The following is a 12,846-nucleotide window of genomic DNA, read 5'->3' on the forward strand; positions in this document are numbered from 1 at the left end:
CTCCTCCATCAAGGACATCACAAAAAGTACATTAGACGAAAACACGTTGCCATTATACCGCGGCGAGCACCGCGAGAGAGGAGAGAAAACGAAAACGCTACGTCTGGTGGTGTGTAAGGCCTCTCTAAGGCCGAGAGTGCACAGCCGAAAACCGCCACCGCCGTCGCGCCCCGCCGCTGTTCCTCGGGCCCTCGCAACGCCATGAAAAAACTCCACGGCCATCCCCCCTCCTCCCCCTCCCCGTCTTGCTCTACGACTACGCCAATCTTTAGGCCGGGCTCGAGACTCGACCAGTTTTCACCGATTTCTGTTGGAGAACGAGTTTTCGAGGCCTTCTCGGAATAGGTTCTTGCTTTCTCGGTTCATCGTTTGGGATATTCGGTAGCGTTGCTCGATGGCCGAAAGTCGGAGAGCGAGTAGTTAATGCGCAGGATACGACCTGGAAAGGGAATAGAGAACGTTAGCGGTATTATGAATAGACGTGAAATACGTGAAACGGATCGTTTCCTTCGATATTATTCTGCTATTCTTCTATTTTCCTGCATTCTTAAAATTTAGATTTTTTTTATTTCTAAGTACCACAATTCGCCGACTATTAGTCGACTATTTTCTCGGAAACGAGCGATCGGAGAGAGGCGAGAAGAGTAGGATTGTAAATTCTTCCAAGTGCCATTGTCGAATGCATTCACGTCAGCCGAGTGACACACGAGTTACTCTTAGCTGTGGGATTGAATTTTTAGCACGTCCCCCTTGAATTCGCGCGAATGCCAAAAATAAGAAGGCGACGAAACGCGCCTTAACTGCCGCCTTTATTTCTGGCCCTCGTGGTGCACCTTACCGTTCCCTCTCTCTCTTTCTTCTCTTCTCCTCTTCTCCTCCTCCTCCTCCTCTCAAGATCAAGGTCAACTCTTGCGGAGATGACTGGACTCTTTAAACGACGTACCTTTTCTTCGTTACTCCTCGTTCCCCGCTGTTGCTCACCGTACGCCATCGCTGTTTCCGATCTTTCAGCCCTGCGATTTCCCCCCGATTAATCCAGTCTCCGCTCCAATTAGAAAGTTTATCGTCGCGAGACTGCTGTTCGTTGGAACAAGAGGGAGGACAGATTCGAGAGAGTGGAAATAAACGGAAGAAAAATGGGCGGGTGTAGTAGTTGTTGTTGTTGTCCCTGTCTTTCACGCGTGAAACATCGGCTTTCCTTGTAATTATCATAGTTGCATTCGGTCCACGCGAATATATTTCATCGTAGGGACGGGACTTGTGCAACAGCCACGCTTAGTCGCGCCATAAATCGTGCAACGGTCCGCAAACGAGCAAGAACAACGCGCGCGAGTTCTTACGCGCGATTCCGTCGCGAGAGGTCGACAAGGTTCGAGGCGGTTGGCCGTCTCTTTACAGAGACCGCCTAGGAAAGTCGAAACCACGGGCTAATTCCAATCAGGCGAAATACCAAGCGCGCTACCGGCGCGACTGTAATTCCGCCTCGCTTTCTCTCTTCCACCACGCGACCCATTAAAAACACACACTCCAGCAGCCCGTTTTACGGATTCATCCGCACCCGCGCCACTTTAGAAACAGCGTTTCGTTTGAATTTATTGCTACTCGTTCGTGTACACGCACGGATATATATGTACGCGCGTTTACATGCGACACGTATGTGTGTATATATGTATATATATACACACGTAAGCGACGTCGGTCTTTCCTCTTTCGACACGTTCGAGTCTAAATACCTTGAGCCAATAATAAAACGTTAAGTTAAAGGAAGAGTTTACCGTGTGTATAGGGTATTTCTTAAGAGAGATTAGAGGCGCCCTCTACGCGGATGACGCTTTGTCGCTCGTTAAACCGTATAACGCGATACTTGGAGAGACGTTATTGACTTTATTGCTTTTCGTGTACGTGTACGTATACACGATTGGCATTCTTATTTTTCTTTTCCCTTTTTTTTTTTTTTTTTCTTGGCTTTAACGAAGGATATAAATTAGTAAGGAAATCGAGGGCGTTATCTATGTATATGCGAGTTCAAACGTGGCTCGATAAAAAAATGGGGAACTTTCGATCGGTATAAATGTCAGTGTGTTATCGAGGAAATTATGAAAAATTCTAGACGATATGATGGTGTTGGTGAGTCGTGAATAGTTCTAAAACAGGGAGCGAATTACCGGATCGTGTTTGTGGTTACGGCAACGGCGATGGTGTGACGTGTGTGAAAAGATTGTTCGAGCTGCTCGAATGCTTTCACTAAAGTCCCCCCAAACTCTGGCCGTGGTAACAACGCTGGAATATAATTTACGTCTCTCGTTAAAATTTAAGTTCCCTCCCCCTCCCGTGGTAGGGATAGAAGCGACTAGCTCGTGTCGTTTCTCGCGTTATTCGGTTTTTTCCCAATGTAAATATGCGAGACAAAGAGACGGACAAATATTAAGAGTAATTATAATCCGAGTTAAATTAAATACGCATTTCAATCAACGCGCATTACGTCCGCGCATTATGTAGGAATAACACGCGATTTATTTCTCAATCAACGCTGTTTCCCAGCGTTAAAAGATCGCGCGTTAATTTTAAAACATTTCTCATTTTTATCCCAAGTTTGCTCGGCGAAGATTAAAAATTTAATCGAACGAGAGAATTCCTAGAATTCCCCCTTGCGCAATTGTTTGCACGATAAACACAATACCTAATCATAATAGTTAATTGCACAGGTCCCTTCGCGAGAAATATTCCTCGTTAATTGCAACGCCTTATGAAACGCCTCGCGGCGTATCCTCATCGCGGCTATCCCGATCCCCCTATTGGCCAGGTTTCTTTGGCGCGTTAAAGTTAATTTCGTGGCTGTCGGGGCCCCGGTAATGGAACCAGTCTTACCCGCTAAGACTTTTTCCATCCGTCCAAAGATAAAGGCGGACGGTAAGTGATTCCTCCGCGAATACGGCCGCGTGAAGGAACGTTTTAATTGCGTTATTTAAGGGCGACACGGTGAACCACGGCGAGAGCAGGAAACAACGCAACGTGGAAACGGGTTTCCATGTACGGTGGATACGTTTACTCGCGCACGGCGGCGGCACCGATTCGTTTCGTGAAAGTCGATTCTCGCGCGCGCGCGCGTGGAGCCTTCGCCTTTAAACACCCACGTGCGGTTATGGTGTCGGTGATGGCGTGGCGCGGTATAATACGGTGTTGTTGTTGGTGGTTGGATACGCGCCACGACGTCAAAGAACCCACCAAGACCTGTTTCGGTTGTTCGCGATCGGTTGGCGATACGCGGCGGGCATCTAGGGCCCCGTGAAATCGTTACGATATTTATGGCGGTTGATAATCGATATCCTCCTCCCGCCCGCCGGAGTTTCAACCAGAAGTTGTTAACTAGTTGGAAAATAATGGCCGCCTTAAAAAGCATATCGTTACCTGATATATTCGCCTCGTAGAAGTTTACGCTTCTGTTACCGAGATACCTGTTTATCTTTATCGCGGCTATAGGTTTATTATCGTATCCGCCACTGGCAGAGACGTATGCACTGTAAATCGAGAGTTTACGGCGCAAACGATTCGATCGCGCTTGCATCCCTCCTATCGTCCCATCGCGTCCTTCCACCCAGAGAGAGAGATGACATTTTTCCGTAAAATTGCCCGCGCCTTAGCTTCCTTGCTTGAGAAACTCGGGGATGGAGAAGGTGGAGGAGAGAGGAGGAAGGGAGGAGGATTGTAATCGGGAAATAACTTCATCGTTACTCGGGTAAACGAGTATTTTTTTTTTGAATCTCTTTCGGATTATACCTGCCCGCTCGTTTTACGACGGAGATTGCCACGGTTAATGGTAAGAGGAATGGTAAATTCCGCGGAATTTCGAGGGATATTTTTATTAACGGACGCATGGCCGACGATGTCTCCGTGACGATGGAACGGGGGAGAAACGGTTATCGCGTGGGTGGATGAATGAAGCCATCGCGCTTCTTGTTGACAAACGGTAGAGTTTGATAGAGCTCCTCGATTCGCGAGTAAATTCCATGTAAAATGCGCTCTCACTGTTCACAATGGCACACGACTTTGCCGGTGTCATTGCATAGCGTCATTACTCACGCGGATGCACGCCAATGTCTCGGAGTCGTTTAAACGCGCTTTGTCATCGAATTAACAGCGTCCAAGTTGAATTAATACCAGGAGAAAACAATGACGAAGTGCGAAATTTAAATTTTGTTTTTCTTTCTTTTCTTTTTAATCGCTCCCCTCTTCTTTGTCAAGCAAATTTCCGTACGTAAATTCCACGATCGACGATATATAATACCAACGTTCGTCCCTCACGAGACATTCTAATTGCGGAATATATGTACGTACTGCGTATACCCCGTAGCAATATTCGAGATAATTTCCACGTCTACGCAGCTCTCCATCAAAAAAAACAAAAAAAGAAAAAGAAGAAATATATACACGCACTTGCGAAAGAAAATAAGCCGTGGGCAACGCCCACATTTCGTGTATCGTAACTCACGCCAAGTCCTTGGCATTAAATATGTAAATGTTGCGGCCGGCCGATGGAAGAGCGGCCGTTTAATTCGTCGTTGAATCGTGGACATCTCGTCAATCGAATTTCGGACGGCGTTCCAATGGATCAAGTCCATTGGCCGATAATTAGGTTGCGGTATAACGATAACCGGACAAACAACGTAGTCGTTTCCACGTTCACGCGTTTGCGCGCGTTCACTCGTCTGCCCCTTTCGACCCGGTGTACGTTCCTCGCAAGAAAGGAACGGACCAGGATGCACCGATTAAATTATTATTCTCGCGGGAGAGGCTCGTTAATAGGGCGGAAAGAAAAATACGCTTGTCGCCGATGGAATTGCGCGCCGATCTTAATTGCCGCTTCGTAGAATCGGGCGAAGGAAAAGTCTCTTCGAACCCCTTGCCGCGCATCCTCACCTCTTTTTTCGATCTCTCCGCATTTGCACATTAATGAACGACCGGTTGATTTACCGCTTTCTTCCTCTCCTCTTATAACCAATAGCCTCCTCTCCCTTTCTTCCGTTGCGATTCGATATCACGGGGGAAATACGATTCCGTACCGCGGGGTTGGCCCATTCAATAATTGGTGACTTATCGAAGAGGAGGGGGTATTTTGGATCGACAGGTTGAGGCGTGCAATTAGCGGATGAAAGATTCGAGAAAGAAGGGAAATGGAGGGAGATTGGGGGGCGAACGTGGGAAAATTTCGATCGATTAAAACTGGATGGAGCGATAGGAAAAAAAGAGAACACGATTGATTAAGCTCAAGGAGAGAGATTTCCGACGGGAATAATTAATTCGTCGAATCGAATTCTTTGTCGTTCCTCGATTCAACTTGGATTGGATTTCGCGCGTTGATTATTCGCGAGAAGTGGCAGGAAAAATTTATATAGATAGTGGTACAAGGAACGAGAATTTTTAAACGAAGTTCTATTCGATCGGATAATTTTTACGGATATTTCGAACGAAGGAATGTTTTTTCTTTTCTTTTTTTTTTTTCCTCGTTGAAAAATTTACGACGTGACGCGAAGCGAAGTACAGAAGATTCTTACGAAGAGAACGAGTCGAAATGATTCATAGAACGCTGCGAATTGGTGTGTACGGAATAATCAACAAGGCCATGCTTCAAACATTAAGCTGGTTAAGTCGTAAACAGCTCGGTGGAATTCATTACGTTTGACAAAGTCGACTTCTTTTTCTCTATTCCTCAACATCCTCAAATCCATAAAATCGAAAAGGAATAATAAAAAAGAAAAAGAATAATAAGAAAAGATCAACTACGATCTCTTCGCGAATATTTATTACTTTACTGCTCTCGACTCTTCTTTGTGATTTCGACAAACGGAAAAAGAAACTTCCAATTTTTGTTTGATGTAAAATTTACCATTTATTTGAATTAATAAGATAACTATGATTATTTTTCACGGATTTTTCGAAATAAAATAAAATTTATCAGAAATTTGGGCCACCATCACTTTATCATCGAGCAATTTTATCAACAATGGAAAATTACTATTAGATGAGACTCACGAGACAAAAAGAGAGAGAGAGAGTAAAGTTGATAAATTCCCGAATAAAAGGAACATCGGAGTTGCGTAATCACGGTGCGGCCAACAATGATCTTGGTGATTTCCCCTTTCCTCGATGATCGTGCAGGCGCGTGCAAACACGACCGCGTGCGCCGCGGTTACGTGCCAATGACTGTAAACAGGGATCGAGCGAGGAGTAATTTGTGTGGCTCGCGCGTGTCTGAGTACTCGTGCCACTTACTAGTAACGAGAGTACAGAACGGATTCCTGTTATTCGAGAGGTATCGACCGATTTCTCGTCTCGATTTTCGTTCGAGAGGCCAACTCTCGAGTGTCTCTGCTATGACTCTATCCATGTCGTCCTTGCCACCTTTCCTACCAAATTCTTCCTCGTTACATCATTGACCAATCGATCTAATCAAAAACAGATCGAATCGAATGAAACTTCTAAAGAAGAGGGACGAGTAAAGAAGAAAATTACTCGATCGATGCGTAATTATTGCAATTTTTACAGCATCGTATCTATCAATCTTTCATACATCATGTATCGATTAAATTTTCACTACTATGGATCGTGTTATTTTATTCCTAGGAAAAAGAGGAATACGATCTTCCATCGAGTCAATAAAATTTCTGAGGGAGAAAAGATGATGAAATTGATATTCTTCCCAAAATCGTCACGATTTCGAAAATGGATCGACCATTGATAAACCGTGTCTGGAGAAGTAATGAGGGAGGGGGGATGATAAATCGGTTTTAATGAAGAAATAAGGATTGAAGAGAGGACGAGAATGTCGCGAGAATTTCGCAAGGGAAAAATATTGGCTCGTTATGCCTGTACTTTCGGCCACTTGCTTCGTTCTTATCTGTCGTTCCATTTGCATGAAAAACTGCAACCTCGACGCGATATTCTACCAGAGTCCGGCCGTGATTAGAGAAGCCTAAATGCGATACACGAGAAAGATCATTCCTGTACTCGCGTTTAATACGTCCAACTCCTCGGAGAAAGGGAGGCGAATCACGGGCCACGAATAACTGCTCGTGTTACCTTGGACATTAAACGATCATAAAAAGTTTTCGAGAGCGAACCTGTTGTTAGCGATAAACAGCGGAGGACCGGGATCGGGCTTTTCGTGGACATTCGTGGCTCGAGAACAATATGAAATCGATTTTCCAATTCGAATTTATCGAAATTAACTTTTTTGACGCACGAGCGAAATCGAGTACGTATTGGATCGTTGTTGGATATTCGGATACGAAAACAAGCGAATATAGCAGACTTATACATAATACATCTTCTAAATCTTTGATCGTATGATATACGATCCTGCAGATCTTTCTTAACCTCGCGTGTCATAATTAATCCTACTTAAAAAAAATGTTACATCCCGCCACAATCGTTATTACCTCTTCGAATAATTCAACGAGACAAAAAGAAGAAAAAAAGAAAAAAAGAAAAAGAAGAAAAAGATGGAGTTTTCCTGTTGAGCGGAGGGACGAAGGTTGGTACAAAAATGGTACCTCGATGAATCTCTATCCGCCTCCGTGATACCTCCGTGCACACGAATGCGCGTCCAACTCGTGGCCACGTCACACCCACGCGTGCAACTCGTGTCCGTGCAACTCGTGTTATACACACGAGTTTTGGGTTGGTGGTGAGGCCTCGGAGGCGGGCACGATGCTTAGAAGGCTATAAAAAGAGAAAGCTGGCCGGTATACAGAGAGAGGCATACACGCGCTTACACAACGGTGCGTAGACGCCGGGTGGGTGTGCAACAGGGTCGTGTAAGTGCGGCCAGTAAAACGTACGACGGGATTATCCTAACATCGTTTCTTAACTGGCCGGGTGTGCGCGCGTTCGTCGTGTTTCTCCGCCCAGAAAATAAACGGTATAATAAAATTTTTCGAAGTTTTATGAAATTGCGATAAAAGAAGGAGAAGAAGAAGAAGAAAAAAAAAAAGGAAAGAAAGGAAGGAAAAAAAGGAAGTGGACGATCCGTGATCATCATCGGGTCGTGGGCCCGCGGCGAAGAAGATTTTTATGCATTATTCGTATCCGAGTAGACGCGAGTACAGATCGTGATGGTTGTGGATCGTAAAATTCTACGAAACGGCGAAATTTCGTACAAAGTCGGCGCAATAAAAGAGTTTCCAAGGCGTCTCAGGAATTCTCTCTCCCGCCCGATTTCACGAACCCCGTCCCTTCGTTTAACGAGCCCATACCCGGCTCGCATATAATTCTCCTTTGGAAATACTAGGAACAGAAAGGATCTTACCGATCCCGGAATTTGCATAAAACTTCGAGACGATTTCTTTCAGCGTATCATCCTCGGCTGTGGGTATATACCTTTTTTGAGGAATTTCTGAAAGATTGCGAAACGGACGGCTGGTTAACTGGTTAACCAGTTAACTCTCGATAATTCTAGCTTGATAATGAATATCGTGTTGTAATTGTAATCTTGATTAAAAATATAATTTCATGATAGTCTGGCTTCGACGACTAGCTTAATTATTAATCTTCTCTCTCTCTCTCCCCCACCTTTACCAACATGTACAACCCTGTCCATCGTCGCATCAACACCACGGACACGATGTAATTGAAGAGAAGAGAAAGACGCACCGGGTCTGTGACCCACAAAATTAGGATCTTCGCGAGACACGTATAATTATTATCGTGGGTCATATTCATTGTACAGTCTCGTCTGAGGATGACAGGGATAACGAAGAACGGGCTCCGCGAGCCCGTATAATTATCCAAGCGTGGTACTATCAGGCGTGGAATATAATTGGTAATAATTTGTATTGTTCCAACGCGGCGGCCATTTAATAAATCGTCGCTCGTCTATTACTCATCTGTTCCGGGGAAAACGATTCCTCGTTCTCCTCTATCCTCTATTCTTATTCTAGAATCGACACTGTCTCGAGGTAAGTCGGCTGTCGTCCTTAATCGTTCGATTGGATCTAATTCGCCTTCATATATATATATATTCGATTCCTCGTCCCGTCGTCTTCGTTCTCGGTTCAAGGGCGAGATGTATGTATCGAGCACGACGTATTATTCGTTTCTTTTTCTCGATCGGTACAAACGGCGTAATAAATATAAAATTTTTCAAAGATTTTTCGAAGATGTTATCGAAAGAGAGAGAGAGAAAGAGGGAGCCGGGTTTCGGGAAAGGAACCTCTCGAAAAGGGAACTCTGTCAGGTGCTTGCCATCTGCCGTCTGTCGACTGGCCCTTCAGGGAACCAAACCTACCGCGGGGTCCCTGTTTACCGTTGCCAGCCGAAAACAGCGGAGTTTGCTGTTGTTCTTCGAACGTAGTAACTCGAGAGGATCGTGGCCCCGCGAGTAAATTGACACGGACTGAATACAATTCGAATTTCCGGGTTCTCGAAACTGCCGCCACTCGCTTCTAAATACACTCTCAATACGCTCTGCGCACTTCGAGTAATATTTCGCTTTTAGACGAAATGAACGAAGGAACGGAGGGGTACTATATATAGTACGTATATAGTTTTTCGAATGGAGAATAATATTCACGGAAATTTTTAAATTTCAAATAAAAAAAAAAATAGGAGTACGCTGTTAGATATAGGAGACCGTGAATTCAGGTCATCCTGGCAACAATTTGTGGAGATTGTGTATACGTTTTACATAGAGCTATTATATACATATATATATAAATATATATGGCCATACACGGGATGCTCTAAACTATATCAAACGTTCCTCTAGAACGGAACATTTTTCCGCGGTACTTCTCTCATTGACGATCATTACTCAGCGAGTATTCTATACGAGTATTCTGTGGCAAAGCACCGTGAAAGCTTTATTGTACTCCCTTCTTCTATTTAAACTTTCGAACGGACAATTATCCATCACTTGTTTCATACGATACTTGTTCTCATGCAGATGCAGTTGCGCTAGAGCAATTCATTATTACGAATGAACAATAGGAAAAAATTCCATTCCCATACGCGTTGCAGAGACCACTTTGTATCTATAATTCATCGCGCTCAACAAATCTCACAAAGAGCGCTCCCCACTCTCCACGCACCTTCCAACCGATGCACGCGCGTGTCTCGACTCGCCCCGTTTGCGTCGGATCTGCAACTTTTCCTATCGCGACCGAACTCTTAAAATTTCTTCTCGACTCGACGAGGGAGCGGTGTGGTGGAAGGGGGTTGTTCGATCGTCTTGGCATTCGTCGTCGATCGTGATTATCGCGCTTGGAAGAAATAATTTTAGGTCCGGCGATAGCGATCGCTCGCTAATTCGCCGCAATCGAGAACAATTTACGGCTCGACCTTCGTTTATTGCCGCCGGTGCAGAGTCGCAGCTGCGATTCGTGTCACGGAATCGGGGGAATCGTGTCTCGCGTGCCTCTGGAAAAATATTCGTATTCGTATTCGTATTCATATTCGGAGGAGGAGGAGGAGGGGCTCGTGCTCCTTTTTGTTGAGCGGAGCTAAAGAATTGAAAGGTGGGTAAAGAGGGGGAGAGGAGATGGTTGGAGGACATGCACCAGGAGGAGAGATGTTAAATCCTGCACCGTTTCGTCTCGACGTGACGAGACGAAGCCTCGTATTCTCGGAGGCAACTGCGATTATGCAACCGAACCGCGAGTCGCGAACGAAAACAAGGTGTGAGGGGTAGCCTGTGCGAAAATGAAATTTAGCGTGACGCATGGCGTGGCATTCGGAGGAACTTAACCGCGTAGTAGTTGTAAATAAAAGGGGAAACGTTTTTGTTTTCTTGCGGAGGAAAACGTTGGCAATTGCCGAGGCGAATAATTAGGGAGGCTTGTCGTCGAGATGAGGGTTGATTGTTTAAAAAAATTGCGTGGGCGTGTTTGTCCCCCTCGTTATTTATTTAATAAAATTCTGGAACTCGGGGTTGGAATATTTTTTCACTCGAATTTTTATTATATTTCAAATAGGCAAATTTTTGATTTGAAATAAATCCCCTTTAAATCAGATTTTATCGGACTACTACGGAAAGATTCAATTTTCAATTGTCGGTTAAATGCGAGGTTCGCCTGGCGATGGAATGGAAGATAGATAGGAATAGGGTCCAATTGGAACGATTCGTAGAAATCGTTGGAGATCCGATGAGCAGATAGCGGTGAAAAATGTCTGGCAGAAAGAAGAAGTTAGCGATTGTAATTACTATGGAAATAGCGGCGGAGTTGCCGGCAACCAGTGAATAATTAAAACGTTTCGGTAAGCGCCGCTTAAAAATGCTGTGAATTCATCCGGTCGAGAAGCAAGCAGACTTTCGGTGCCTGTACATTTAAGCATTGATTCTTCCGACACAGAGGCAGACGTTCCCGCTCGAAGACAATAACGAGAGACGATTATTCAAAGAGCCTCCGGCCTGATGACAATCCTGCTAATAGCTTTTTCAGATCTCTTTTTTTCTAGGGAAACAGAGATTTCCAACGCTTTAATATTCGTGAAATAATAACGGCAAACTCGCGACGAAAAAGAAAATTAATTGCGGATTTGTGCTAGTTGATTTTCACGTTCGTTTTCGTCCATCTTATCTTATTTGTTAATTCTATGCTTCATCATCTTTGTTTTCTATAATAATTGTAACATTTATACAGAAAGTATAAATGTAAGATATTTAATAAATTCAATATAAATTCGTGTGAATTCGTATTCAGTTTTGAGTCATCTGACGGGCTGTTCGATCTTTTATAACCCTTTATATCTTCTTTATCGAATGTCGGTAAGAGAAAATTCTACGCTTAGAAGAGATTTAAAATGTACTTGAATATACTCTAAATATGTAATAATACATATTTATATTGGAATTTAAAGAAACGAATCTTTTTTAATTTTTATATTTATCGAGTTTATGATGATAAGAATGAATATAAATTCTAAATTTATGGCTCTAAATCGTAGAGGGCACTTCAAGATCTTCTTGCACGATCGGTAATTCAGAATATGATACATAAAATTCCATAAGATGGTAGATCTAGATTGCACTTGTCTATGGTAAAAACTTCGTACGTTTTAGTTTTGCTTAGAAGATTATACGAAGTAATTATGCCAGATTCTTTTGTGAAATAAGTAACAATATTCTATATTAATTATAATTATAATACTGAGAACGATCCAAAGTTGTTATTTCCAATTATAATTCTTTTTTTATTTCAATTCTTGTCTCCTTCGATAATATCGCATGTGACACTGGAATGATAACGAGACTCCGTGTAACCTCTGAATTATATGACATTGAATAATAAATCTATTTTATTCCATAATTATATTTTGTTCAGATCTTCTTTTCTGATTATCTCCTTCGAAAAAATCAATTTTCTTCGATCCAAATGTTATTAAAATCTCATAAATTTTCGAAATCGATAGAGAGATAACAAAACAATGTATTGATCTTCTTTTCTTCGAGATCAAAGCGAATGCTCCCGCGTTTAAATTTCCCATGAAATTTTATTATATTTCCAAGATATTGAAATTTTTTGACGTCGAAGTATGATGTGACTAATAGCATCCTGTCACGTAAAGGAATTTTTTCAAAGACCAGACATCCGTACAGTGCCAAAGGTGACTGGCGTCTGTTGGCACAGAAACTTGAAGGCGCCATCGCGCGATTCGCCTGCGACTACAGGATCTGACATTTAAACGAAGAAACGTTCAAGCACTCGATAAACTTCGCGTACCGAATCCGGATTTAAATAATTCAATTTCTTCGCTGTCTTTTTGACTTCTTCCAGACATTTCGCGAAGGAGTTTCGGTGGACAGAGAGGCAAAACGTTTCGCAAAAAAAAAAAAAAAAACGGAGGGGGAAA

This window comes from Apis dorsata, unplaced genomic scaffold (genome assembly GCF_000469605.1).
Source record: "Apis dorsata unplaced genomic scaffold, Apis dorsata 1.3 scaffold_58, whole genome shotgun sequence".
In the NCBI taxonomy this organism is placed as follows: Eukaryota; Metazoa; Arthropoda; class Insecta; order Hymenoptera; family Apidae; genus Apis; species Apis dorsata.